The sequence below is a fragment of the Jaculus jaculus genome, chromosome 1 (genome assembly GCF_020740685.1).
Source record: "Jaculus jaculus isolate mJacJac1 chromosome 1, mJacJac1.mat.Y.cur, whole genome shotgun sequence".
Taxonomy (NCBI): domain Eukaryota; kingdom Metazoa; phylum Chordata; class Mammalia; order Rodentia; family Dipodidae; genus Jaculus; species Jaculus jaculus.
Window position 1 is genome coordinate 176,868,439 of NC_059102.1, and position 24,044 is coordinate 176,892,482.

Sequence of the window (24,044 nt, forward strand, 5' to 3'; positions counted from 1 at the left end):
TCATTTCCCCCAGTCGCCTATGTAGCACCTTCTGGCACTAGACACGCTTACTGTCTGGGATCTGACTCTCTCCTGGCTTCCAGCCATGTCATTCCATTTTATGCGTGAGCTGAGTATGGAGTCTTCACCAATAGGGTGTTACCACTGGCCTTTGGTGGGTCATCAAGTACTCTGACAGAAGTCTGTCATTGTTTTGGAAAACCTTGTAGGTTTCTCTGATCAAAAGCTCATTGTGGATGGTAGGCCCAAGCTGGAAGTGGGGGTTACAGGTCAGTGTCCACTAAGAAATTGAGGAAGAACATGGCCGGTTCACATCTTAACATAGTAAAGGCAATATACAAAGCTCCAAAGGCCCAAATAATACTTAATGGAGAGAGACTGGAGGAATTCCCATTGAGATCAGGAACAAGACAGGGATGTCCTCTCTCACCTCTGCTTTTCAATATAGTTCTGGAAGTCCTAGCCCAAGCAATAAGGCAGGAGAAGGAAATAAAAGGGATACAACTTGGAAAGGAAGAAGTTAAGTTAGCTCTATTCGCTGATGTCATGATTGTATATGTAAGAGACCCGAGAGACTCCATCCCAAAACTCCTGAAGGCGATTAACTCCTATAGCAAAGTAGCAGGATACAAAATCAATGCACAAAAATTGGTAGCATGTCTGTATGCAAATGACAAAGACACAGAAAAAGAAATAAAGGACATAGTCCCATTTTCAATAGCTACAAAAAAAAATAAAAATACCTTGGAATAACGTTAACCAAGGACGTAAAAGATCTATACAATGAAAATATAAAAACTCTCAAAAAAGAAATTGAGGAGGACTTGAAAAGATGGAAAAGGAAAAGGAAAGACCTCCCATGCTCCTGGATAGGCAGAATTAACATTGTGAAGATGACAATCCTACCAAAAATTATCTGACTTCTTATATTTTGCCTTAGACCTGTTTTTCCACAAACAACCAGGACCCCTCCTGGGAGGCAGGGCTTTCATAGGATTTAAACATTGTGGTTGGTCACGTTCAGCCCCCTAGAACTTGGTGTCAGGGTTAATGTCTTCTTGAGACAGCCCCTAGCCCTAACCAACCAGCTGTCCCTCTGGTTCACCTGAGCTGGACAACAGCCCACCACTAGAGAGTTATAAGTACCTTTCCAAGAGGAGGGCATGCTCTCTGTCCACTTGGGAACTTCCAGCTGTGGGTGAGTTTTTTCCTCAGCTGGGCCTGGGCTGGCTTGACCTAGGCCCAGCTGGGTTGAGCCACAGAGCACCCTAGCCCTTATTCTCCATATGAGTTCTTTATCCCTTCCGACTCCCCACATACCAGGAGCTCCTTGAACTTTCTTTTCTCTCTTTTCTTTCCACATTTTTTTTTCAAGACCCTCCATGTAGTATTTCCAGCCATGTTGGTGTCTTTTATTGGTTCTATATTTCCCTGGATATATATAAAAATTTAAAGCTTGTAATTTAGACCTCCAGCCACCTCCCTGGAGGCAGCCACACTGGGCTGATCCTAGGGTTCAGCTCTAGGTGTAGGGATGGATTTGGAATTTCAGTCTAAAGACAGGCCAAGTGCCCAAGCTTTGCCTGGAGCTCCTGAAGTGTGCTTGCGTGTGCTGGTCCATTGGTGATGGCTTCTCTCTCTGTCGGCTTGGTCCAGTAAAATGGAACCAACTTCTTATATCATTATAGAATTTCCCCAAGATCTGTAAGCATCAAATTAATTTTCTTCCTCTGTTAACTGTGTTGGTTTGAAAGTTCATACACAAAACAGAAGCTGACTGCTATAGAATAGGTTGTGAGGAGTGAGACTTGCTGAAATGAATCCAGGTGGATTTTGTTCTTTTTGGATTTGTTTGCTGGAGGAATGAGAAACTTATTACTTGCAACTAAAGCTGTCTTCTGGAGTGGTAAGCCATGTTTTATGGACTATTCTGATGAGAGTTTGAAAACGCTAAGTGAAGAGAGAACTAGACTTCGAGGTTTGGCCTATGAACATTCTAAAGGGAAGGAAATATTGCAGAAAACCTTGTTGAAACTAGTCTACTGATATCAGGGTTGGCTGTGCTCTGCTGCCAAGCCCCAGACAGTGTGATCAAGGTCAAATGTGTCATGGACTGATACGCTTGGCTAAAGATATGGGACTGAGAGATACAAGATTAAAAATTGAAAAACTCGGGAAGAAATAATAAAGATTAGAGCAAAAATTAATGAAATGGAAACAAAAAAAAAAATCCAAAGAATTAATGAAACAAAGAGTTTGTTCTTCGAAAGGATAAACAAGATTGATAAACCGTTAGCAAATCTGACCAAAAGAAAGAGAGAAGAGACACAAATTAATAAAATCAGAGATGAACAAGGTAACATCACAACAGATTCCAGACAAATTCAAAAAATCATAGGGACATTCTATAAAAGCATATACTCCACAAAGTATGAAAATCTGAAAGAAATAGATGATTTCCTTGATTTATATGACCTACCTAAATTAAAATGAGATTAATCACCAAATAGACCTATAACAAACATGGAGATATGAACAGTTATCAATAATCTCCCAAGTAAAACAAGCCCAGGCCCAGATGGATTCACTGCTGAATTTTACCAGACCTTTAAGGAAGAGCTAACATCATTGCTTCTTAAGCTTTTCCAGGAAATAGAAAAAGAAGGAATTCTACCAAACTTCTCCTATGAGAGCAGCATCACCCTGATACCAAAACTAGGCAAAGATAGAACAAAAAAAGAAAATTACAGACCAATCTCCCTCATGAACATAGATGCAAAAATTCTCAATAAAATATTGGCAAACTGAATACAAGAGTATATCAAAAAGATCATTCACCCTGACCAAGTAGGCTTTATCCCAGAGATGCAGGGATGGTTCAATATAGGCAAATCTATAAATGTAATACATTACATAAATGGGTTGAAGGACAAAAATCACTTCATCATCTCATTGGACGCAGAGAAAACATTTTACAAAATCCAACATCCCTTCATGTTAAAAGTCCTTCAGAGACTGGGAATAGAAGGAACATATCTCAATATAATAAACTATTTATGACCAGCCTACAGCCAACATATTACCAAGTGGGGAAAAACTGGAAGCTTTTCCACTAAAATCAGGAACAAGACAAGGGTGTCCACTGTCCCCACTTTTATTTAATACAGTTCTGGAAGTCTTAGCCATAGCAATAAGGTAAGAGACATACATAAAAGGGATACAAATTGGAAAGAAAGAGATCAAGTTATCATTATTTGCAGATGACATGATTCTATACATAAAGGACCCTAAAAACTCTACTAGCAAACTGTTGGAGCTGATCAAAACCTACAGCCATGTAGCAGGATACAAAATAAATACACAGAAATCAGTAGCCTTCATATATGCTAACAACAAACACACAGAGGATGAAATCAGAGAATCACTCCCATTCACAATTGCATCCAAAAAAATAAAGTACCTTGGAATAAACCTAACCAAGGAAGTAAAGAATCTCTACAATGAGAACTGTAAAACACTCAAGCGAGAAATTGCAGAAGACACTAGAAAGTGGAAAAACATCCCCTGTTCCTGGATTGGAAGAATCAATATTGTGAATATGGCAATCTTACCAAAAGCAATCTACACATTTAATGCAATCCCTATCAAAATTCCAAAGGCATTCTTCATGGAAATAGAAAAACAATCCAAAACTTCATTCGGAATCACAAAAAACCTCGAATATCTAAAATAATACTGAGCAACAAAAATAAGGCTGGTGGTATCACCATACCTGATTTCAACCTATACTACAGAGCCATAGTAACAAAAACAGCCTGGTACTGGCAAAAAAAAAACAGACATGTAGTTCAGTAGAACAGAATAGAGGACCCAGATGTAAGCCCAAGTAGCTATAGCCACCTGATATTCGATAAAAATGCCCAAAATACTCATTGGAGAAAAGACAGCCTCTTCAGCAAATGGTGTTGGGAAAACTGGATATATATCTGTAGAAGGATGAAAATAAGATTCTTCTCTCTCTCAATGCACAAGTATTAAGTCCAAATGGATTAAAGACCTTAACATCAGACCTGAAACTGCTACAGGAAAAAGTAGGGGAAACCCTTCAACATGTTGGTCTTGGCAAAGACTTTCTGAATACAACCCCAATTGTTCAGGCAATAAAACCACAGATTAATCACTGAGACCTGATGAAATTACAAAGATTTTGCGTTGCAAAGGACACAGTGAAAAAAGCAAAGAGGCAACCTACAGAATGGGAAAAAATCTTCGCCAGCTATATATCTATAGAGGATTAATAACTAGGATATACAAAGAACTCAAAAAGTTAAATAATAAGGAATCAAACAAGCCAATCAAAAAATGGGCTATGGAGCTAAATAGAACATTCTCAAAGGAAGAAAAACGAATGGCATATAAGCATCTAAAGAAATGTTCCAGTCACTAGCCATCAGGGAAATGCAGATTAAAACTACATTGAGATTCCATCTCACTCCTGTCAGATTGGCCACCATCATGAAAACAAATGATCATAAATGTTGGCGGGGATGTGGAAAAAGAGGAACCCTTCTACACTGCTGGGGGAATGCAATCTGATCCACCCATTGTGGAAGTCAGTGTGGAGGTTCCTAAAACAGCTCAAGATTGATCTACCATATGACCCAGTTACAGCACTCCTAGGCATATATCCAAAGAACTCATCTCATTTCATTAGAAATAGTGCTCAACCATGTTTATTGCTGCTCAATTTATAATAGCTGGGAAATGGAACCAGCCTAAATGTCCCTCAACTGATAAGCGGATAATGAAGATGTGGCACATTTATACAAAGAAGTTCTACTCAGCGGTAAAGAAAAATGAAGTTATGAATTTTGCAGAAAAATGGATGGACCTGGATAGGATTACGCTAAGTGAGGTAACCCAGGCCCAGAAAGCCGAACGCCACATGTTCTCTCTCATATGTGGATACTAGCTACACATGATTGGGCTTCTGCGTGAGAATGAAAATACTTAGTGGCAGAGGCCAGTAAGTTAAAAAGGAGACATAAAGGGAAGAGAAAGGAAAGGAGGAGGGTACTTAATAGGTTGATATTGTATAATTGTAAGTACAATGATTGTGATGGGGAGGTAATAGGATGGTGAATGGATTTTCAAAGGGGAAAGTGTAGGGGGTGGGGAGGGAGGAATTACCGTGGGATTTTTTATTTATAATCATGAAAAATGCTAATAAAAATTTTAAAAAATTAAAAAAAAGAAAACAACAGAACCTACAGCAGATGTTACGAGTAATATATTCCTTATATGGAGCAGGAAGGAGAAAGAGAAAATTGGTTGCTTTGGGTTTTTTTCTACTTTGAGGTTTGCCACAGATTCTACAGAATTACTTAGGGCTCAACTTAGAAACCAAAATTCTACTTAAAGGAGCACTATAGAACTTCAGAGAAGAGGGAAGGTTTGGGGGTTTCTTCCAAGGCCGCTTTGGTCTGTACAGCGCATAGGCGAGGAGCAGACCACGTGTACAGCTGCGAAGAGTTAGGCAGGTGCAGCCCGGGAACGTGGCCATGAAGTCCAGGAGGAAAAGCAGGCTTCAAAACACGATACAGATGGAACCCAGTTTTCAAGCAGATAAGTCAGAACAGTTGAAGCATGAGAACTAGACCCAGGGGTTAATTCGGACTGTTTCTGAGTAACTTACATTTCACATGAAGTTCTCTACATTTCCAAAACAGATGTTAATTTTCTGTCCATACTTTGTAAGACCCAATACTAACTACTTTTTAAACTAAAGTACTGTCAACGCCATAGATATATACACACACACATGTATATTCCATCAGGTTCAGGCCTGAAAACCCTCTTAGCAAGGAAAAGTTGGAGACAGGGCAAGTGGGGGAGGGAGCTAAGAAACGGGGGCCGAAGTAGGGGGAGCCTACCTTAGCCTGAGAGATCGCACCGCAGACTTCACCGCCAGGAACCGGGTCGCTTTGCCCCTGCCCGGGGCCACGCTCCAGGGGCCGCAGCACATCCCGGCGGCCGCCCTGGAAACGACCCGGCGGGACGGACGGCGCGGAGCAGTCGGCAGGGGCCGCGGTGAAGCCGCAGCTGCGCGGGAGGCGGCTCTCCCCGGCCAGGGCGCGAGTCGTGCGGGGACTTCGGGCGGAACCCCGGCTCTCCTCGGGTCGTCCGCGGCTGCCGAGCGAGGGACCGGACCGCACGCACCGTCCCCACGGCGCGGGGTCCCGGGAAGCGGCGCCGAGGAGAGCAGAGGAGCGGCTCCACGACGGGCACGCTGCCCACACAGCCGCCGTGCGCCCGAGACCCAAAGCGCTCCTCCCGCCGCTTCAGGCCCCGCCAGCGCCCGCGCGGCCCGGAAGCCTGGAGCCCGGACGCCCACGCCCGCGTCTTCCCAGGCAACGCCAGGGGCGGGAACCGGCTGCTGCCTGGGACGGGGTCACCTGAGCAGCGGGGGCTCGGGTGAGGAAGGACCCCAACCCTGGCCTCCTGCCGAGCCGCCTCCTTCCTGTTGACAGTGAATGTCCTGGGGCTGTGCGAGCTTCCTTCCCTGGTCAGAGAGGCGGCCGGAGACCTGAGAGCCACGCTGAGCACTGGAAATGAACAGTCAGGGAAAGAAAGAAAAGTATAGGTTTTAATATATACATGTGCAAGCAGAGGGAGAGAGAGAGAGGACGGGCACCTCAGGGCCTCCAGCCACTGCAGAGGGACTCCAGATGCACGCGCTACCTTGTGCATCTGTCTTTACATGGGTCCTGTGGAATTGAACCTAGTATTTAGGCTTTACTAGCAAGCCCCTTAATGGCTGAGCCATGTTTCCACCCGAAAAGCAGAGGTTTTCAACGAGGAAATGTCCATACATTTCTTGCTTTGCAGTCTCAGTTATCTTTCCCTTTACTCAAGCTATTTCTGACTTGAGCTTCATGGGTCAGACACACTGTTTGCGTAGTTTTCTGAGTTCTAGGTCTTGGAACATCTGCAACTTTGGTTGTCCCCCACTTGAAAAAATTTACATGAAATTTACAGTGGTGCAAGTCTTTAATCCCAGCGCTCAGAAGGCAGAGAGAGGAGGATCACCTTGAGTTTGAAGCCACCCTGACATTACCTAGTGAATTCCAGCTCAGCCTGGGCTAGAGTGAGACCCTACCTCGAAAAACCAAAACAATGACAAAAATACCTGAGGGCGTTTCCACTCCAGGCACCCCTCTAGTCTCTTTGGGCAAAAGCTCTGCCTTCCTTCTCTTAAGTTATGTCTATAATCTAAGAAAATCACTAAACTTAAAAAAATGTATGAGACCCGGGCGTGGTGGCGCACGCCTTTAGTCCCAGCACTCGGGAGGCAGAGGTAGGAGGACTGCCATGAGTTCAAGGCCACCCTGAGATGACAGAGTTAATTCCAGGTCAGCCTGGACCAGAGTGAGACCCTACCTCGAAAAAACCAAAAAAATAAAAAAATGTATGAGTATAACTACATAGAGAATTAATCTCTCAAGCATGATGTTTTGTTCTAACCACATTTCTATTGCAAAAAATAGAAAACAGAAAATAATCCCACGGAGAAAATCTCACTAATTCATAACCTCAGCATTAAGAGTTTTCTGCCTTTCAACCCCAAGTTTCTGGGCTTTGTTTTCTGGCCCAATGTGGAAATTTGTATGATGTAGTTTTGGGGCAGTATTTCCACTGTTCCCCAACTCAACAATGTTCTTCCTGAAAGATTAACCAGCTAGAGGTCACTGTTGAGCCTCACTCTGATGTTTGCAGCTGGACCAGAAATCAAAGACAGGGAAGAGAGGAATGAGACCAGGCTGCTGGACTTGACACTTTCCCTGGACCTCAGCATCACCTCATGTTTTCATTTCCCTCCCCCACCTTGGAAATGTCTTTTGAGATTGGAGAGAACAAGATTCAGTTAGAGAGGAGGTGTAAGGGTCTATGACCCAGTGGGGTGACTGCAGGTAAAATATCCTGTAGTAGTAGTAGGTAGGAAAGAAAATGTTGAATCTTTCCAGAATTAAGAACTGGAAATAGGGGGCATAGCTCAGGGCTACAGCGTTTGATGGAAGAAATGGAAACTATTTGAGGTGATGGGTTTGCCCGCTACCTTGATTTTATCATTGCTCATGGACAAGTATCAGATAGCCTACTGGATTTGTGCCACGACGTGTATCTGGCTCACATGGGTTGTGGTGGTTTGATTCAGGTGTCCCCCATAAACTTAGGTGTTCTGAATGCTAGGTTCCCAGCTGATGGATATTTGGGAATTAATGCTTCCTGGAGGGAGTGTAAACTTGGGGGCGGGCTTATTTGTTTTATAACCAGTTTCCCAATTCGAGTGTTTGGCACACCCTCCAGTTGCTGTGGTCCACCTTACGTTGGCCAGCGGGTGATGTCCACCCTCTGCTCAGGCCATCGCTTTTCCCTGCCATCGTGGAGCTTCCCCTCAAGCCTGTAAGCCAAAGTAAATCTCTTTTTCCCAGAAGCTGCTCTTAGTTGGGTGATTTCTACCAGCAATGCAAACCGGTCTGTAACAGTAAAGTGGTACCAAGCAGTGGGTTGCTGCTAGACAGCTGACTATGTGGCTTTGGCCTTTCGAGCTGATTTTCAAGAGGAAAGTGGAAGGAGTTGAAACCTTGGCCTAACAGATGCCTTGCAGTGCTGTAAGTACAGAATGATGGACTATTCTGGTCGGAGCTGCAAGACCTGAATGCAGTAAGAACTATGCACTGTGAGGTTTGTTTGGCTTATGAGGGTGTGAAAGAGCTTTGCCTGGACTGAACTAGCAGTTTGTGTGAGAAGCTTGCTCTTATGCCCATGTCCTGAAAAGTTATGCAGGGTTGCTTTGCTTAGAAATGAACTGGTGTGAGCAGAGGAATATGGCACAGAAAGAAAAATCTTAGGGTTAACTCTTGCCCGTTCTGATGCAACTCAGAGATTACAACCTTTGAGACTTGGCTAGCTGACCTGCGCTGGGGCAACAAGAAGAATGTAGGCTCTTTAGAAGGGGCCCAAGTGCTCAAGAAGTCCTGTTCTTCAAAGTCTCTTTTATTCCCCCCCCCCCCCCCCCCCCGTATCGTGGAGTATAAGAAATGCTGGAAAGAGTGTCATTCAGTTTGCAACACGGTCTTGTGTTTTGGAAATGGCCATGGCAGTGTGAAGCAGGTTTGCTGGTTGCCTGCATAGAGACCCCATGGGGCCATGAGGATGAACCGTGGCTTGCAGTGGAGACCCAGTGGAGATGCCAGGACCATGAGATGGCTGCCAAGGAGAGCTGCTGGCCCCGATGAAGTTTTCCAGGACTGTGAGAAGCCTAGCTGGATGGCCGAAATGTTGTGATTTGATTCAGGTGTTCCCCATAAACTTAGGTGTTCTGAATTCTAGGTTCCCAGCTGATGGATATTTTGGTATTAATGCCTCCGGGAGGGAGTGTATTGTTGGGGGTGGGCTTATGGGCTTTATAGGCAGTTTCCCCATGCCAGGTTTTGGCACACCCTCCTGTTGCTCTGGTCCACCTTACGTTGGCCAGGGGGTGATGTCCACCCTCTGTTCAAGCCATCATTTTTCCCTGCCATTGTGGAGCTTCCCCTCGACCCTGTAACCCAAAATAAATCTTTTTCTCAAAAGCTTCTCTTGGTTGGGTGATTTGTACCAGCAATGCGAACCGGACTGCAACATGGGTTCTGGGGCATCAAACCTGGGTCCATAGGCTTCGCAGGCAAGCGCCCTAACCTCGGAGCCATCTCTGTAGCCCTCATACTATACTTCTTAAACATGTGGTTATGAAGTACTACTTTGAAAGAAAATTAATAAATTTTTAAATAGTTCTCTGCTTGGACGCCATCAGTCTCCATCCTCAAGCACAAGTGCTGTGGCTCTCTCCACGGTGCTCTCAGGAGGAAGAGCTACAAGGACCTCCACGGAGTTAGTTCATGGAGAACCCTAGCCCTTCCACTAATTAATGGCGTTAGGGTTGGGTAGCATAATTAACTGTTCTCAATCGTCACCGTCAAGCTGGCTAAAAAGGCCCAGTAACAACTATGCCACAGCCTAAATGCCATCCTATTTTAATTAGTGTTTAACTGTAAGCCTAACCTCCCACAACATTTAAGAACACACATAGACTTTTTTTTAATATGCTAGTTTATTTATTTTTTGTATACTGAAACATGAATGGTCTCTGGTCTAATTCTTTTTAAAATTTTGTTTATTTTTACTTATTTGAGAGCAACACACACACACACACACACACACAGAGAGAGAGAGAGAGAGAGAGAGAGAGAGATAAAGGGGAGTAGGGGGGAGAGAAAGGGAGCATCAGGGCTCCAGCCACTGCATATGAACTCCAGATGTAAGCATCACCTTGTGCATCTGGCTTACGAGGGTACTGGGGAATTGAGCCTCAAACCGGGGTCGTTAGTCTTCATAAGGAAGTGCTTAACTACTAAGCCATCACTCCAGCCCTCTGGTCTAATTCTTGATCAGTGTCATATTCCCATCTGAAACCTCATGAACACAGCCTTTCCAGTTCCTTTCCTTTGTGTATGTGTGTGTGTGTGGTGTGCTGTGTGTGTATGGTATGCATGTTCATATACCTGTGAGTGCCCTTTTGTGGGGTGTACGAAGTTGACCAGTCAGTTGTTTTGATAATTCTCCACATTATTTACTAAGGCAGAATATGTCACTTAAGCCCAGAGCTTACCAGCTGGACTAATTCAGCAAGTCAGCTTCCCCAGACACCAGTCTCTTCCTCCAGACTGCTGAGATTACAGGCAGACTGTCCTCCTGGCACTTGCGTGGACACTGGAAATCTGTGCGGCGAACCCCCTGACCATCAGGAGAAGAACGACCAGCAAACGAAGATCCTTCCTGATCACACTTTATTGGAGAGCCTCTTGGTTAACAGGAAAGCTGATGGCGAGGGGCGAGGGGTGCAGGAGTGTAGCTGCTTTTATAGGGCAGAATACTATGGGGCGCCTGCTGATTGGCTGCCATAGGCTCACCCACCCACAGGAGCCACGGGATAGGCTCGGGACAAGGTGCGTCAAGCGCATGCACAACCTCAAGGGAGGTTGCTGCCTAAATGAGGAAGTGTTTACCTCAAGACTGGCGGGAAGCCAGCGTCATCTTGTAATGGCATCTGCATTAGCTCCCTACAAATCTGAAGTCTGGTTCTCATGCTTATGGGGCAAACATTTTATCCACTGCGACAACCCCCTAGGCCCACGGTCTGCATTTCTATCAGCTTCCTGGAATCCTGAGCTCCCCCCAGAACCATCCATCCAGCCCTACTTCTCTGGCCTAGAGCCCCAGACTCTTCCAGATTCCTCCACAATCCACAGCAAAAGGCTTAAGAAACGACTGTCCAGGTTCAATCACAGCCACCACCTCCTTCTGTGATGCCAATTATCTATAGTAGTTCCTTTTGCAGAAGATGGAGTGGAAAGATTACAAGAGCCACGTGATGGGAGGGAATATCTAGTGCCATTGCCTCCATACCATGACTGACTGCTCCTCTCTCCACTCAGAATCCACAACCCCGTGTCACAACCAGCATTCCACAGAGGGAAATGTACCCACACATGACACTGTGTTCACAAAACAGAACACTTACAAACAGAAATAGGACATTACCAACTCTGCAGTCATGGCATGTGTCCTAAGTCACTGTGCTATGGCTTCAAGAATAGCAAACATTCTAGCTTCTGATAACCTTTGCACTTGACCCTTGGTATTTACATGGAATCCCACAGAATTTGCTTTTTGGCTAAATTTCCATCATTGTGTCTGAACATTTCAAAACTTTAAAAATGTGACTATTTCTCATATTACTTGTTAGAAATAAATAGATTATTTATACAATACGGTTATTTTTTTTTTCCAATTTGGGAATGAGACCATATTGCTGCTCTAACCCTGCCTTTGTCTGCATAGCAACTTCTACTGAGTGTATAATTAACCCTGGAATTTTGTGTATATCCTTCTTTAGGATATGTGTATGTCCATCAATAGGACAAATTATTGAACTTGGAAAAAACAGTTCTTGTTCCGTGCTTGGAATGCCTGCCCACCCCGCCTCTGCTTCCTCACACAGATGTCTTTCCCAGAGGATCCCTTCAGGTCAGAAAAAGATCTGGGCATCTTCTTCATAGCAAGCCCAGGGCAGCTTCAATAACCAGTGTACAGGTGACAGGGTGCCAAACAGGACTGACACACACATCAGACACTTGGGCTACACAAGAAGCAGCTCCCCTCTGCTGGCATGACTGACCATTACCCAGGACTCAATGACAGGAACACACAAGGACCAGCAGGATGGTAATCTATTTATTGATAATGAAATGTTAGCATGGAAGAAACATCAGACAGATGCCCCAAAATATGCTTTCCTACAGGGGTCATCCCTACTGCAGAATGTAGAATGGACCATATGTGTGTATTCTGTTAAAATGGAGGCCAGGAACATGGTAGCTTCGGCAGTCACCCCAAATGCCACTATATGATGGAAAGCTAGGACAGCCTCACTCCACTCTGCCTTGCCTAGTGTGCAGTTGACATCCTGTGCCTAGAAGCCCATGAGTATGGTGATCATCCCCTGCTCAAAAGCATCTCTAAGATGACCAGAGGTGGACGGGGTGTGCTGGGCCTTTGATCCCACTGCAAGGAACACCACATACAAAGAGGTCTGTCGTGGTGGGGATGAGCCTCAGTTCTTAGAGAAATGCCTGCAATACACGAAGGCACGTTTAGTCCCCAGCAGAGGCTAAAGTGAGCATGGAGGCAAATGCATGTGATCCCAAAATTGGGGAGGTGGAGGCAGGAGAATCAGAAGTTCGGGGTTTTGAAGGTTCTACCATGGCTGGTGACACTTCTGGCTGTGCACAAGAGGGAAGAATAACAGGAATAGGAGTAAGAAATATCAAACAGGAAAGGGGAAAGAAAAATTGCATAAAGAAAAGTAAGAATAGAGAAGAGGGAACTAAAGAAAGGAAGGAGTCTGGAGAGATGGCTCAATGGTGAAAGCTGCTTGCTTGTAAAGGTTGATGGTCTAGATTCAATGCCACAGTACCCACAAGAGGACAGACGCACAAAGTGGCCCATGTGTCTGGAATTTGTTTGCATTGTGGGGAGGCCCTGATGCTCCTATATTTTCTCTTCTCCCTTTCTCTCTCTCTATCTTCATCTCGGTCCATAGTAATAAAAATGTTTTTAGAAACTCCGGGGCGGGCGCGACGCATGCGGGCTGCTCTGGTCCGTGAGGTGCAGGCTTCTGCGCCATGGCGCTGCTGTGGGGCGCGCTGAGGGCGCTGGGTGGGCGGCGGGCTGAGCTGTGCGCAGGCTGCGGAAGTCTGCTGCCATCCCCGCTCAGTTTTATCTGTGGTCCAAAATGGTTTTCATCCATCATTGGTAACTGTCCAAAGAAGCCTATGACTAAATACATTCGATTTTTTCCAGACCAGCTATCCAAATGTAGAGCTCAAAACCCAGAAGCAAAAAATTTAGACATAGTTAAAGAAATTGGGAGGCGATGGAAGGAACTTCCTGAGTCAGAAAAAAAAGTCTATGAAGCTCCTTATAAAGCAGACTGGGTGGTATATAAGGAAAAACTGGACAGATTTAACAAAGCACTAACTTCAAGTCAGAAAGAAGCTCTTAAAAAATAAGTCCTGGGCTGGAGAGATGGCTTAGCGATTAAGCGCTTGCCTGTGAAGCCTAAGGACCCCGGTTCGAGGCTCCATTCCCCAGGTCCCACGTTAGCCAGATGCACAAGGGGGCGCACGCATCTGGAATTCGTCTGCAGTGGCTGGATGCCCATTCTCATTCTCTCTCTCTCTCTCTCTCTCTCTCTCTCTCTCTCTCTCTCTGCCTTTTTCTCTGTCTGTCGCTCTCAAAATAAGTAAATAAAAATAAGCCACAAAAAAATTAAAAAAAAAATAAGTCCTGCAAAAACGTTTAAGAAGGAGTGCACTAGCAAAAAAGAGAGAATTAAGTGCTTGGGAAACCAAAAAGAGCTCGCTCAGCTTATAACATTTATATGTCTGAAAAATTCCAAGAAGCTTCTGGTGAAACATTGCAGGAAAAGATGAAGTCTGTATATGAGATGTGGAAAAGTCTGCCTTCCTCTCAAAAGCAAGTATATGTTCAACTTGCTAATGATGACAGAATTCGTTATGCTAATGAGATCCGGTCTTGGGAAAAACAAATGGCTGAAGTTGGACGAAGTGATCTTACATTCGCAGAAGAAGAAATGAAGAGATGGCACTGAGGATCACAGTAGAAGGTTGAGCTCTATTCATGATGGTTAAGCACAAGACACCTATTAGGTCTCAACACCTAAAGTTGTAAATGGTTGAGGCTAGAGTTGGTAACCATTTTATATTCAAATCTTTTTTTTTTTTCCCACCCACACACTTGCCAGCAGAGTACCTTTTTATTAGTATCTTGAAATAAGAAACAGCTGAAGGTTCCTGCAAATTGTATCTTGTGTTTAAGAACCATTGGAGATGAACATCTCCATGTGGATGAAGCACAGCATCACATTACCTTTGATGAAGGCACATCAGAATGAAAGTTTTTAGACTTAATTGTGTCACAATTATGGACACAGTCTTCTGTTTTCCTTGTGCTGTGGAGGCTGTGGTTTCTTTTCAAAATTGTCTCTTGGTGTCCTATGTTCTAAGGGTGCAATTGTAAAGAAGCAGTCAGAGCTCATCTAACTGTTCTGATTCCTAGGTATAAGTCATATGCTTACAGTTGGTAGTTGTACATGCACGTAATTATTGGTTCCAGCAGGTTTCATACAAGGAACTGATTCATAACCTTTTTTTCTTTGTTTTTTTTTCTGAAGTAAATCTAAGTAATTATGTACCAAATCGATGCATACTGTTTTATATCACGTAGGATAAAAATTCTAGTTTTCTAGTACATGTTTTTTAATTACCCTCTTTCATGTAAGTATATTTATTCACCAACTTGTGAGGTATAACATTTTTAATGAAAAATTTAAAAACTATATCTTTCAAGGCAGTAATTTGGAACATTTTTGTAACATTAACACATAAAACATTACAAACATTAACACATAAAGGCCTGCATAGGAGAGAGCAGCTATAGTATGCAGGCAGTCTGGTCAGCTAACTGCTTTTCAGGGCCTGTGCACTAGGAATTGGATTTGTATTTTAAGTGGATTTTTAAAAAGGTTTTGGATGTGAAAATTAATATAAAGTGTCGTGTTGCTAAGCAGAGCTGGGGGAGCACAACTGCTCTTGTGTGTGGTGTGTGGGTGCTTCGAGTGCAGTGACAGCCGAGCTGTGTGGCTGCCACATGTGGATAGGCAGTGACAGTTGAGCTGTGTTGTGTAGCTGCCACACATGGATGGAGGCCTAGACAGTGCCCTGGCTCTGCAGTGACAGCTGAGCTGTGTAGCTGGCACACGTGGATGGAGGCCTAGACAGTGCCCTGGCTCTGCAGTGACAGCTGAGCTGTGTAGCTGGCACACGTGGATGGAGGCCTAGACAGTGCCCTGGCTCTGCAGTGACAGCTGAGCTGTGTAGCTGCCACACGTGGATGGAGGCCTAGACAGTGCCCTGGCTCTGCAGTGACAGCTGAGCTGTGTAGCTGGCACATGTGGATGGAGGCCTAGACAGTGCCCTGGCTCTGCAGTGACAGCTGAGCTGTGTAGCTGCCACACGTGGATGGAGGCCTAGACAATGCTCTGGCTCTGCACAGGCAGTGGCTGCCCGTGTTCACAGTGTGCTGTACTGTTGATTGCTGCAGTGGACAGGTTCAACTGCTTCTCCCTGTCCTAAAAGGACAGGTCATCACTGTATGCTGAACAACCTTGTCCCTGCTTAGCAAGGAAAAGAACCTGCAGTCAGATGATGCTGTGGTCCATATTGAAGGGAATGACGTTCTCTTATGAAGTACATGTGAGCTCTTCAGCTGGCACACAGTATGAGGACATCACAGGCGCTAAAGCCATTCTTCAGCCTGCATTGATTCTCTTCAGACTTCAGCAAAGGCGTCAAATCACCCCTGAGAAGACTGAGTCGTCTGTCATGATTCCAAAGGCACTGAGAATTGACATGCACCTCACACGTTCAAGTGCTTGGAAGTGCTACATTCTGCTTCTCCAGAAGACTGAAAAGCCACAAAAGGTGACTTGCTGTATAGTTAGCTTTACAAAGGTTGCAGCTCAGAGAAGACTCTAGTTTAGAAACAACGTAGGTTTATGTATATAAAGATGGGTATAACTGGGGATGTTACCTAGTTGTACAGAGCTTTCCTAGCACATGGAAGGCCTTAGATTCAATGCCTAGCACTACAAAAATAAAGCAAATAAATAACTTGTACAGGCAAAAAAAATGTTTTTTAAATGTAAATAGTATTTCAAAATATTGTTAAATATTTCAGGAGGATACAGAGGATGTGCATCAGCAGGGTCTCCACCACCACAAAGGAATTCCAGATGCATGCCTCACCTTGTGCATCTGTCTTCACTTGGGCACTGGAGAACTGAAACTGGACTGTCAGGCTTTGCAAGCAAGACCCTTTAAGCACTGAGCCATCTCTCCTGCCCCAAAATGGTATAAAATACAGAAAAGAAAATCTTAAAAAAAAAAAGAGAGAGAGAGAGAGAGTGATAGTGTCTCAACAGAAAGGACAGAATGAAAGAAAAAGAATGGAAAAAAACATAAAAAAGAAACAGGGAAAAAGAAGAAGGAAAAGGATAAAAGGAAGAAAATCTAAGTTGAAAGGAAACTGGTGGCCAGAAGAGAAAACAAAGTGGCATTTAATAAAAGATTATGTAGATTAGGTATTGATTAGGTAGACAATGGTGACCTTGAACTTCTGATCTACCTGCCTCAACCTCTCAAGGACAGGGACACAGTGGGGCTGGGTTCCAAGCTATGACTCCTTACACTTTAGTGGAGCATTTTACAAACTGAGAGGAAGGTGGGATTGGTAAGGAGTGGCGGGGACTGGGTTGGGGAGAGTTTGGGGCTGACACGCAGGAGGCTTTTAAATAGTAACGATGTCATAATCCTTGTAGAAAAAAGGGACAGATATTTCAAAATGAAAGCCTTGAAGAATTTTTTATTATTTTCATTTCTCCCAGTGTCATTATACTACACAAGGCATCCAAACAGTCAAGTACAACCTCCCTGCTCTGATAGTCGTTCCCAAATTACCTTTTACCTTTGAAGTGTGTTTCAACATCTCCAATGTGATATACAATGTGGAGAGCAAATAGCCCATTCAAGGTGCTGGGGAGATGGCCCAGAGTTTAAATGTACTGTTTTGCGAAGCCCACCAGCCTAGGTTAAGTTCCCCAGAGCTGCTGTAAAGCCAGATGCACAAAGTGGCATATTTGTCTGATGTTCATTTGCAACAGCAAAAGGGCCTGGCATGCCCACATGCCCATTCTCTCTCTTAAAAATAAACAAATAAACTTTTTAAAAGCAGAAACAGACACATATAGGCCGAGGGTTCATGGCAGCAGTGTGAATAAAGCAGAAGCAGAGGATCTCACAAAGCACCTGGAGGGTGTGACTATGTTGTGTTAGTGCTCAGTACTCCTCTGTCATTTCTTCTCAGAACTTACTGACATTTGAGTCACCCTAATGTTCACCACATCGAAAAAGAAAAGCTATTCTAACCAAAAATGAGAGGAACATTAATATATGTACATGAGCATAAGTAATTACAGGGCAATTTGTAGGCAAAATATATCGATTTATCCAACAATGGTATAAGTTTCCCCTTAGGACTTATGACCTCTGCAGCCATAGGCTTTGGTTACATTTTCAATACCAAGTATGAGTTCTCCTGTGTGGAGTGGTCCTCCAGTACAATCAGAGAGCCCTTGGGTTCCCACATAAGAGACACGCCCTCATTGCACCAGTAGGTATATTTGGCCTGACTGTCCAGCTTGAACGTTTCATGGGTGTGCTGCTGGTTAAGACTGTTGATTACTTTTCTCCTACAATGAGCTGCATAGCTCTTTTCAGCATCCTGACTGCTGGTCAACAGGGAGGAAGCTTTGAGTTCAGCTCCAGATTGCTTTCTCAGTGACCTGTAGCCCAAGCATGTGGATTCCTCAGCAATACGGTCTTGCCTTCTAGTTCTGGTGGGCAACCAACAGCTTTGGCAAAAGCCTGTATTGTGTTGGCTGCATCAGGGCCTTTCCTAGTCAAAAACTCACAGGACGTTATCCCACACCTGGCAACGAATTATTTTGTAACAATTTATGGCTTATGTTCCAGCAATAAAGATAGATAGATCCTTTATTATTTTTTTCTGAGGCAAACACAATGATGCTTTTTTTGGTGTGTGTAATCCTTTTGAGAAGAAAAATGAGAGAGAGAGAGAGACATAGAGAATTTGTACCCCAGGGCCTCTAGCCACTATAATCAAACAATACACACATGTGCCACCTTGTGTGCATGTGCAACCTTGTACACATGTCACTTTGTGAGTCTGGCTTATGTGGAATCTGGGGAGTTGAACATGAACATATAAGTTCTTATAGGACAAATACTTGAGGTTAGTTCCTACAGATCATGCCAATAATACCAGCTGTAGGAGGCTATGTTATGGGATTGCTGTGAGTTCAAGACCATCCTGGTGAGTTCAGTGTCAGTCTTGTCTCTGTGAGACCCATTTTAGACAAACATGGAGCTTTCTTAGTATCTGAAAATGAGGTTAAAGTTCTCCAAACATACACTCAAATGGGTTTTCCAATGGGATTTTCTACTGAAAGCTGTTATGGATAAATGGGACTATAGATCTCAATATTGGTAGAAATCCCCTCACCTGGTAAATATCTAAGCAGGAGATGAACCTCCCAACTATTCGCAAGAGGAAACAGGAGAATCAAAAGGTAAAGGCTTACCTTGGAAACAGCATTAGTTCAAGGCTGCCTTTGCTAATTTAATCATACTCGGAGGACTGGAGTCTTAGCTTATGGTTAAAGAAACTTGCTTGCAAAGCTTAGTGGCCCAAATTCAATTCTCCAATTCCCACATCAAGCCAGTGCACAATGTAGTCCATGCATCTGTAATTTGTTTATAGTAGCAAGAAACTCTGGTATACCCATTCTCCCTCTCTCTTTCTCTCCTTGCATATAAATAATCTGTATTTTTAAATAAATTCATTCACTTATTATTTCAGAGAGAGAACAGGCTCACCAGGGCCGCTAATATTTGGAAAGTAAATTCAGAAACATATGCCATTCTCTGCACCTGACTTATGTGGGTACTGAGGAATCAAACCTGGGTCCTTTGGCTTCATAGGCAAGTGCCTTAATAGCTAAGCCACCTCTCTTTCCCCAAAATGTATTTTTTAAAAAAAGAAATCAGAGTTGGAGAGATGGCTTAGCGTATAACATACTTGCCTGCCACACCTAAGGAACCAGGTTTGATTCCCCAGAACCCATGTAAGCCAGATGCACATGGTGTTGCATGCATCTGAAGTTCAGTTGCAATAGCTCGAGCCCCTGGTGTGTTCATTTTCTCTCTCTCACTCTGTCTCTCTCTAACAAATAAGTAAAATGTAAATATAATTTTAAAATCACTGTCCATTTAAAAAATAAAATAATACCCTGAGTCAAACTATAAAGTAGGTAGTGGTAGGGAGCTTCCCCAGGATGTGTGAAGTGCTAGGTTCAATGCCTAGTACAATGAAGAGCAGGAATCACAAGGGGATGAGAAAAGGGAAGGATGTCTAATTGGCACAAAAATTTTCCCATACAGTCCAGGACAGTCCACCAGGGTTACACAGCTAGTGATGAACCCATCCTTGCAAGCGAACCTACCTTGGCAACCTAGTAGTTGAGGACTGGTAGTTTATGGTTTCTGAGTGAGGGAAGACACACTCTTCAGGGTTGAAGCCACTAGGAAGTCCCCTTGCTCTGGTAAATAACTCACAACCCATGCTCATGTGAGAAACCCTCATTTAAACTCAACGGGTCATGTGTCTTAGACGTGAGTCCAGAGTCTGAGAATGACCACACAATGTGGAGCTATGGGCAAGGTAACTTTCACTTCTGCAGAAGAGTGCACAGCTGTCAGGAATCCAGACAGGCAAGCTCACCTAGCTGACTTCCCTCTGGGTTTTCAGCAACTAAAGTGTTTCTCTCTGATTGGTTGTTGCTTATCTTCCCACTCTTATGTGATTGGCTGAGACATAAGTGAAGCAGTTTCTAGGAGAAACAAAGAATGGACAACTTAGCGACCCTTACCAAATGAAGAAACAGGAGCTTTGGCTTCAAGGATTGTTGCCTCTTAACCTCAAGGATTCTTCTGTTCCTTAGGACAGCTGACTCAGGAAGGGGAATTTCTCACAGAACAGGGTCCTCCCAGATGAGTTTCCCTTTAAAAAAAAATCATTATGTATGAGAATGACAAACAATCTGGGCACAGCAGGGTCTCCTGCCACTGCAAAAGAACTCCAGAAGCATGTGTGCATTCTGGGGACTCAGCTAGAGACACCAGGCCTTGCATGCAAGCGCCTTTACCCACTGAGCCATCTCTCCAGTGCAGAGGCTCTGCATTTTTGGAACCCTTTAACAGAAAAGACAACACACCCTTCTCTGGTCTTTCTAACAGCCCCACACAAGGAAAGAAGAGTTCATAGGAAAGTGGAACTATTTGGGATGAAGAAGGCAGTGAAAGAAGGAGACAAGAGAAAGTAATGAGGGTGAATATTGTCAAAAAACCTTATTACATGTAAGAAATTGCCTAAACCCAAAAGGAAAATTTAAAACTATAATACATATATTAAACTTGAAGCCAGAGCCCTTACTTGTCTGAGGTGTGAGTGACGAGGCCACTGTCGTGGAATGCATGGGCGGGATGTGAGAGGCCTGCATGCACATGGTTGACAGGGTCCCCCTGACTCTGTGCAGTCTACTTACTGTCTGTGGCCCAGCTTCCAAGATGGAAGCTTCCTTCCACCTTGCCTTTCACATTCATCACCTGTATGCCTTTTTTCTGGTATTCTTGGCCAGGCACACACCTGCTGAATGTCTTCTTAAGCCTCTGCTGTGGTGGTTGCTGTGGTCTCAGCAACCCGCTGGCCTTTGTCTCCACCATTCCCTCTTGCCTTTCTCTCCCACTGCCAGTACAGGTCTGTCCTGTCCTGAGAGCCCCGGGCCCCACTTTGATTTCCAAACCAACCCTTCCTCTGCTCAGAGATCGCTCTTACCAAGCCTGCCTGCACAGGAGTGCTGTGACTCCACACTGGCTGTCCTGGCCTGACATCATCTACTCCATTTCTCTCTTGGTCCAGCCTAATAGTGAGCTGACACTTTCAGTGATGTCCGTGGAATCCTGTGGCCCTCTGTGGTATTGAGCTGCCACATTCTACCCGTGATGAATGTCCACATCTATGCACACAAACATGGCTGACATCGCCTCAGCTGTAGTTTTGGAACTGAGCACTATGCTGTCTTCATGGAATCTTGTGGCAGATTTCAACAAGACGACTGTCACCCTGACATGATTCTGCTCAGTGGGCTGCCTCTGTGTCCCTCCCTGTCCTGTGGGCCTGGAGAGAGGCACAGGGCGCTGCACTAGGGGCTCTGCTGTTTCCTGACTGCCACCAGCCTGGCTGTCTCATGACTGGGAAGAGAAGACAGCACATATTTGCATGACGACACACTGTGAGTCCTCTACAGGCTGAGTTTCCAAAGTATCAAATTTATTAAGGTTCTCATTCTTAGGTTCCATCTCTCAGAGAAGTCTCATATTCTCAGCTCTCATTTTCATCCTCCCCTTCCCAAATATCCAAATCCGACCCCACAAAATAGATGCTTATTTTTATCCAGACCTTTTATCTCTTGTGACCCATGGGGGAGGTCAAACCCAGGACCGTGACCTTGAGCGTGCTAGTCAAGACCTCTAACATGAAGCTACATTCCCTCACCTCCCCTGATTCTTTCTAAAATCTGCTCCCATAAGGAATAAACCCCCAGGTGCCAAATTATGTGTGCGTTAGAAAAATCAAGGCACCTTAAACACTATTCCAGCGCTCCAATAGAAGTTTCTCAGAGCCCAGTTATCTTGAGTTGCCTTCAGGGTCCTGAGTAGCCACTTATTGCTCACCTCTGTGTCTGACTAAAGCCTCTGTGACTTGATACCTGGTGGCCAGGTGAAACTTTTTCATTATAGTCTAGAGAATGACCGGCTTCCAGTAATCAAGAGGCTGAGAATGTCATCAGAGAGCAGGTGAAAGCTAGAGCAGGTATTCTCCCCTTCTGGAATGACAAGTGACAGGTCACATAGAGGCTGTGCATCACCTCAGGCCACTCCCAGCATCAGGAGCATGGCTGGGACTAGCGCTCAGCTCTACACATGGCAAAACCTCGCTCCCCGCAGGCTTCCCACTGTCCCCTACATTAAGCCTCCAGTCTTCCACCCTTCATCCCCTCTCACTTCTCCTTCTTCAACTCGACCTTGACCGCATTTTGCCTTTCACCTCATGTGAATTCCACTGTCCTCTGCCGAGCTTGCCCCGAGCTTCTGGGACATTCTCCTAGCCATGAGCATGAAAGCACAAGTTTTAAAGAAGCCCAACATAGCTTCTGGCTTTTTACTGGAAGGGTCTGGTTGTTGAACATGGCATTCCACTTTGAGTTGGTGACTGCCTTCACCTCTGAACCATCTCTCCAGACCTGTTTTCTTTCCTGTTGTTTTAATGCCAAGAAATCACTCTGGGGTCAGGCTGGCCTAGAATTCACTATGCAGCCCAGTCTGGCCTAGACTTTACAACCCTGTTGCCTCAGCCTCCCCAGTACTAAGTTTATAGCCTTGGGCATAGCTCTTTTTATTTTTGGTTTCATAAGACAGGGTTCATGTATATGGGGTTGGCTTTGAACCTCTGATTCTACTGCCTCTAGTCCCGTCATGCTGGCCAGCCTGGGACTCCAGAGTGAATTCCACATCAACATGGGTAGAATGAGATCCTACCTCAATAAGAGTAACAAAAATTAAGAAATTTGAATAAAGAACACTTAATCCCCATAAAAATAACTTCAGTGGTTCAAGAACAAACGAATCATCTCAAGTTCATTTACTGAGTGCTATGGTTTGTCTATGGTTTGATGATGTCCCCCAGAGGTTCATGTGCTAGTTTTCAGCCTGCTGAAGGTTTAGGGGAGGCCTAGTGCTGGGTCACTAGGTCACCAGGGCATGCCCTTGGAAAGGTTAATTTAGCTCTAATAGGACTCCACTCTGTCTCCTGCTCCTCTCTCTGCTTCCTGTTTTGGCATGATGTTCCTTTCTTTCATACAAGCTGTCACCATGGTGCTATCTTTGCTGAGATGACATAAGTAGGAAGTCCCTCACCAGAACCTGCATCATACTATTTGGACTTTTAGCCTCCAAAATTGTTAGCTAAATAAATGATGTTTCTTCACATGTTATTTAGCCCTGGGATGTCTCATTATGGGAATGGAAATGGACTGTGTTATGTGTATTTCATCCAATATGACCTTATTACTTTGGAAAAATACTGAATTCCCTCACTAGCTTGTCAGATTGACCTTATAGTCTGGCCATCAAAAACACAACAGCAAACTCTAGCACTAGTACTTTCTTCTAATTGTCATCAAGAAAATTCCAAATGTTCAGCTAAATATTGTGGCAAAGATGTCTCAGGTTTCTAAGACATCCCAGGAACATTAGCTTCACTACACCCATAACTTCTAGCTGGAAGAGAAAACACTTGTGAGTAGGTGGTCAGAGTTACTTTGAACACTGAAAGCTCCTTAGTTCTGCGGCTTCTCTCTGAATCAATTGCTTCTTAAGCACCTCTCGTATCAGCATTCCGTAGTGCTGTCATTTAACAGGAGATGCTCAGAGTATGTCATGATTAATTATCCACTTACCTGCTGAGTCTACCCGGAGACATTGCAAGCAACATTGCTCTAAACACCCTTGTGTAGTCTGTGCGTGGATATTCATTTTCTTTCCTCTAGGGTTAATACTTGGGAGCAGTCTTGATGGCAGATTTGGCACAGCCACACAATGAAA

The 24,044-nt window shown here is 44.3% G+C and overlaps 1 pseudogene; it reads left to right on the top strand.

Annotated features, from left to right (window-relative positions):
* The first annotated feature begins 13,286 nt into the window (after nucleotides 1-13,286).
* Nucleotides 13,287-14,275, top strand: LOC123457725 (annotated as a pseudogene).
* Nucleotides 14,276-24,044: the final 9,769 nt, after the last annotated feature.